This window comes from Trachemys scripta, chromosome 1 (genome assembly GCF_013100865.1).
Source record: "Trachemys scripta elegans isolate TJP31775 chromosome 1, CAS_Tse_1.0, whole genome shotgun sequence".
In the NCBI taxonomy this organism is placed as follows: Eukaryota; Metazoa; Chordata; order Testudines; family Emydidae; genus Trachemys; species Trachemys scripta.
The window spans coordinates 205,972,882-205,978,881 of record NC_048298.1 but is presented as its reverse complement, the minus strand read 5'-3'; positions in this window follow the sequence as shown (position 1 = coordinate 205,978,881).

Below are 6,000 nucleotides of genomic sequence, written 5' to 3'. Positions count from 1 at the left end.
AAGCTTAAGAATTCACAACTCACTCTCAGTTTGGGGCTGAGAATTTCAAGTGGAGAGGGGTCCAGAGCAATGGGATTTAGGTACCTTTGAGAATTTAGGCCTAAACACACTCCTTTCCTCTGCATTTTACTGCTGGTTTCTGAGGATCCCTTCACTGGGCACCTAACTCTCCCCATACAACGCATGGGGACCCTGAATGCATAACTTGGGTCTGAGGATTCCACTAAGCCACAGGTCACCTAAGGGTTGGGCATTGCAATGCATAAGTACCTTTGTGGATTGTATCTTGCCTTCACGCAGAGAATAGAATAAAAGTTATGTCCTGTATTGCATTTAGGTTGCCCACCATCTCAGGTGTGTCTGTAGGTCTCTGACAGTTAGCACATCGCCTCTCCAAAATTATGTTAAAAGGAAGACATTGCAGCATATTCCCTAAAATTTGCAAGCCTGCAATTTGGAAAACCAAGTCAACTCTGTAAATGTGCTTTGAGAAACAAGGTGTGTGTTCACATTAACTTACAAACTCTGGCCTCTCGTTACATTCCCAGACAAAAACTACTGTAAGACTAAGTTAAAGTTGAAAGTACATATCAGTATTTTAGAGTAAAATACATTCTGGAGTATTTTAATTAACCTCAAAACAAGCATTATAAATCCAGGAAATTCAAATGTAAAGGAATCCAAACATGTTAAGTATGGAAAAGTGAAGGTAGGTCACCTAGACAACCTTAGTGGCCTTGTAGCAACACAATGCAATAATTACAATTATGATGAATGCATATTAGTGTTTGTAGACCCAAAAGTGATATTTAAAGATGTGAGGGTTTTTTTCATTTTTTCCTCTTTTGGTGTCAGTATCCGGGCAACAACTTCCATTTGTAGAAGTGGGATCAAAATGTAGCAGCTCAAGAAATCTTTGGAGAAGATATCGAGTAAACCAAAGTCTAAAGGTGTGCCTCAGGAGCCCTTCCTGGTAGCACATGTAGCCAACCTAGGAGGCTGCTTCTGAACTGCCTGTTTGGAGTATCTCGCAAGGACCTCAGAGCCCTAGTTTTCTGAATGTTGGAAATGCGGCAGGAATTAATTCCAGCACCTGCATGTGCGAGTAAACTCACAAATGATCATGGAACTAAGGGCTTGATTCTGAGCTCCCTTATACCAGTTTTACTCTAGTGCACCTCCAATGATGTCTCTAGAATTGCTCCTGATTCTCACCGACATGAGATCAGGGTTGGCCCTCAAGGGTTTTCAAGTCACCTTGAAGGGGAAAAGTAACTGGCAATTAAATCTGATGTTGCAGGGAGATAAGAGCACAAATGGTGTTTCTGAAGCATTCTGGTCAACAAAACGCTCACTGAGTGGTAATTAAATTACTTATTTCCTTACCATATACAATATGCCCATTTTGCCAGCTAAGTGAAATAACCTGAGATTATGGGTTTGCCTTTATGAGGTAGGATGGTAACATAAACATCTGTTTTCCCATTTCATTCTATATAAAAGAGCTTGATTGACAGCTCAGAAAGATATTAGACCTCTACCCTGATATAACGTGACCCAATATAACACAAATTTGGATATAACGCGGTAAAGCAGTGCACCGGGGGGGGGGGGGGGGGGGGGGGGGGGGGGGGGGGGGGGGGCGGGGGGGGGGGGGGGGGGGGAGGGAAGGAGACAGGGGGACTGTGCACTCCGGCGGATCAAGGCAAGTTCGATTTAATGCAGTTTCACCTATAACACAGTAAGATTTCTTGGCTCCCGAGGACAGCATTATATCAGGGTAGAGGTGTTTTCTGTTATAATGAAAGGTGTCAGATGGCCCTTGACATGGACTTTTTATCTGACATTTCTGGTCTTCCATTATATTTGATCAGTTTCAGTTTTCTAAGGTCTTGCCAGGTGTGCTATTTATTCATTTGCTACTAGAGGGCAGTTACTGCCTGTTAAAACAGACAAAAAATCATGCTGTACATTGCTTAAAGTGTATTGCCACCTAGCTACCAGCAGGGCCTTGTCACATCATGTACTGTTCCCAGCTGCTTGTCTTGTATTCCAGTCCTGTCTTCAGGTTACCAATACATGCTTGTCTGAAGAATTGGCACAGGATAGTCTCAGGCTCAAAGTGAAGGAAAAGCAGCAGCTGAACAAGTTATTGGACAAAGTTTTGCCAGCTCAAATCTTGCATTGAGAAAACCAAAATCTCTACTCTTTTTTTTCTTTTCTTACTACTCACATACGAGACAGTATTTTCTTCTTCTGCTCCTTTACTTAAACAGAATGGGTCCAAAATAGATTATTTTAAAAAAAAGTTGATGGTATTGGTTCTTCCAAGGAAAGAAACATATTCACTATTACTATGTAGTGCCTGCCCTTTTTACTGATGTGATATAATAAGCCAAATCCTGCAGTCCTCAACAAATACTTATATTTCTGCCTTACTTTACTCCCGTGAGTAATCTCTTTGTCAATCAGATTACTCGTATAAGTAAAGTTAGGCACATAGGTAAGTGTTTTGTAGGATTGTAACTTGGTCCTTCCTCAGGCAGTGTCACTCCTGAAGACAATGGGAGGGTTGCTGAGAGAAAATCACAGGCTTTGGTCCCCTGATAATGCTTGTGTAGTGCCCAATCCTGAGGCTCCTTCTCAGCTGTGACAAACAAACTCACATATAAATCAGTGAGTAATGACTGAGGGAATGAAAACTGAATACGGACCCCAGAATTTGGCCTACAGAGTTTGTCACTGAAGGATCTCAAAACAGTTTACAAATATCAAATTCCACAACACCTCTGTGAAGGAGGTAAATATAACTATTCCTATTTGACAAACAGGTGAGCCAGGGAATAAGACAATTAAAATAATCTTTCAAGTTCATACAGACAGTGAGTTAGGGTGGGTGGGATCCATGAAGCAGTTTAGGTGCCTAAACTCCAGAGTTAGGTACTCTAGTCCCCACGTACAGCACTGCTGCAATCCACAAAACCCCCACTGAGCTGCTGCCTAAACCTGTAGGAGCCTAAACTCACTCGGTGCCTAACGTTCCACTTTAAAAATTCCCTAGGCTGCTATGTTCTAGATGTTGGGGCACGTGAACTGCTGACCCACTCTAGTAATCAGGATGCATCAGATTAAGCCATAGAGTGATTCATGAACTGAGGCAATATAGGCAGAGGAACGCCTCTCTTACATTGGGGCCCGATCCAGAAGGCATATTCAAGGCTGCGTTCACCAGCCCATGCAGCCGTGAGACAGAATGTGGGACATTGATAGGTGCAGGGCTCCAAACCTCATACATGAAAACACTTGTGTGAATCACAGGGGAGCATAGGGTGAGCGTGAGCCACAGAAAGAGAGAAGTGAGATTTATTGGGGAGCACAGCAGTTAGATAGTGGTAGGAGAGCTGGTCAAGGGTGGGGACTGAGTTAGCACAGGAGATGGGTAGCTAGTGGGGCGTTTGGAGGGGCACAGATTAAAGATCAGGAAGAACTTGGAGTATCTAGATGGGACAAGGAAGGGGAATCACAGATAGCCAGGGCAGGAAAGTGGGAAGGGCATTCTGGGATGTTAGATGGATGGTTGGGACAGGAGTGTGGGGGGGAGGATGGACACTTTTGGGTAGGAGAGAGTAGTGGGACGGGTAGCAGCTCCAAAACCACACACAGGAGTGAGGCACTGTCTGCTGCTATCAACATTACCCTGCCTACACTGGCATCCAGATCCTTCCAGGGGTTACCACACAGACTCCTGACATCAGCCAGTCTATGTCCTCCTGGATCAGTTCCTGGAGGCCATTATCATCTATGTGCACAACTACATCGGTTTTCCCACTGACCCAGCCACCCAGAGGGAAAATACATTAGAGTTCCAAAGGATTGCAGCCTTCCCACGCATCCTGGGAGTGCTCGATGGTACCTGCACAGCCATTAGGAGACCAAGGCATGACCCACTGCCTACATAAAGTAACACAAATTATGCAATGAATATGATGGCAGTGTGCAATGCCAGATGTTGTGGTGAAGAACCTGGGGTCATGCCACAATGCGTATGCATGGTTGCCTGTGAGAGGTGGAGAGTTTGCCGATGGAGAGTTTCCCCATGGCTGGCTGTTAGGTAAGAGAGAAGCAAAGCTCCCCTCCGTCATGCCCATCACCACACTCCCTTGCCCCTGTCTAACACAAGTGCCACCCAGGCCACCACAGTCCACTCAGAACCCACTATGGCCAATAATCCCATGGGGACAGGCATCAAAACCCCTGCTGCATGTGTCCTCCCCACAGGGGAGAAAGGATATTCCCTTAGAACATGGCTTCTCACCGCCATTGTGAATCCATTAATCCAGTCATAGGGAAAGTACAACCTTGCCCAGGCCTCCACCTGGTAGGTGATACAGAAAGCCTTCGACATCTTCAAGATGTGGTGGATGTGTTTCCATGCCTCTGGTGGCATACTACAGTGCCAACTCAGAGAGGTGTGCACAATCTTCTTGGCATACTGTGAAGGAGGTGTTCATCTTTTTTGGACGAGATTGCAAGTTTGGTTGATAAAAGTAATAGTTTTGATATAATATACTTAGACTTCTGTAAGGTGTTTGACTCAGTATCACACACATTTTGATTAAAACCCAGAGAATGATATAAAGTTAACAGGGCACACATTAAATGGGTTGAAAGCTGGCTAACCGATAGGTCTCCGAATGGAATTGTAAATGGGAAATCGTCATTGAGTGGGTGTGTTTACAGTGTGGTGCCACAGGGATTGCTTCTTGGCCCTGTGCAATGTAACATTTTAATTAATTACTTGGAAGAAAATGTAAAATCATCACTGAAAAAGTTTGCCCAGGAACTGGTAAATAGCGAAGAGGACAGGTCGCTAATTCAGAGTGATCTGGATCAGTTGGTAAGTTGGATGCAAGCAAATGTGTTTTAATATGGCCAAATGTAAATGTGTAAATTTATACCAAAGAATGTAGGCCACATTGATATGGTGGGGGAGTCTATCCTGGGAAGCAGTGACTTTGAAGATTTGGGGGTCATGGTGAATAATCAGCTGAACATGAGTTTCCAATGCAACACTGCGTCCAAAAGGGCTATTCTGATCCTGGGATGCATAAACAGGAGAATCTGAAATAGGAGCATAGAGCTTATTTTATCTCTGTATTTAGCACTGGTGAGACTGCTGCCGGAATACTGTGTCCAGGTCTGGTGTCCATAATTTAAGAAGGATGTTGATAAATTGGAGAGGGTTCAGAGAAGATTAAAGGATTAGAAAACATGCCTTATAGCAATAGACTGAAGGAGCTCAATCTGTTTAGCTTAACTGATCAGTCTATAAGTACCTACATGGGGAACACACATTTAATAATGGGCTCTTCAGTCTAGCATTGAAAAGTGTAACATGATCCAATGGCTGGTAGTTGAAGCTAGACACATTCAGATCGGAAATAAGGCATACATTTTTAACAGCGAGGGTCATTAATCGTTGGAATACTTAAAATTTTTTCAGAGTCACTGCTTCTCAGGAGAGAGTCCCCCATCCTGTAACTACAGCCTACATTCTGTCTTTGTTCCTTTATGTATATACTTGCATTTGGTTGCACTAAAACACATATTGTTTACTTGTGCCCAGCTTACCGCACGATCCGGACACGCTGTATCAGTGACCTGTTCTCGTAATGATTTACCACTCCCCAAATTTTGTGTCTTCTGCAAATGTCATCAGTGGTGATTTCGTGTGAGTGTGTGTTGAGGGGGTTTTCCTTATGGGTTTGTGCTGTGTGCTCCTGGAGCTGTGTGTGTTTCAGCAAGAAAACGGTTTACAGTGGACTTGATTTTTTCCCAGTGGGCTGCTGGCACCTTTGCATAATCCTGGAGGACGAGATCTTCTAGGGTTGAAACCAGCCTCTGGAGGAGAGCAGCCCTGTTTTGGCTTTGGTGGTACGAAACTCCTCTCTTCCACATGTGGATGTGATCATGTGATACCAGTTATTTGAGCATCTCTAA